Source organism: Tupaia chinensis, unplaced genomic scaffold, assembly GCF_000334495.1.
Source record: "Tupaia chinensis unplaced genomic scaffold, TupChi_1.0 Scaffold143651_1, whole genome shotgun sequence".
In the NCBI taxonomy this organism is placed as follows: Eukaryota; Metazoa; Chordata; class Mammalia; order Scandentia; family Tupaiidae; genus Tupaia; species Tupaia belangeri.
This window is the reverse complement of record NW_006203500.1, coordinates 2,901,468-2,901,747: the sequence shown is the minus strand read 5'-3', so window position 1 is coordinate 2,901,747 and position 280 is coordinate 2,901,468.

The following is a 280-nucleotide window of genomic DNA, read 5'->3' as shown; positions in this document are numbered from 1 at the left end:
TAGCGCGCCTGCGCAGTGGTCGGACGCGGGCGTTTCTTTTCCTCCCTTTTTTTTCGAATCGGGTTTGAGGGGTAGATTCGAGTTACAAAATGGCGGCCTGGAGCGTGTCCGGTGCAGTTCCCCCAGCGGTGTCTGGCTGAGCTGGAGACTCCCTCGCGGCCGAGCGGAGACGAGGCCCCGGGGGACATGGTGTTTGAGATTCCGGCCTGGCCGACCACGAAGTCCTTCCAGGCTCTCTGCGCACCGGAAGGGACCGAGCGCGCCCCGCCGGCCGACCAGC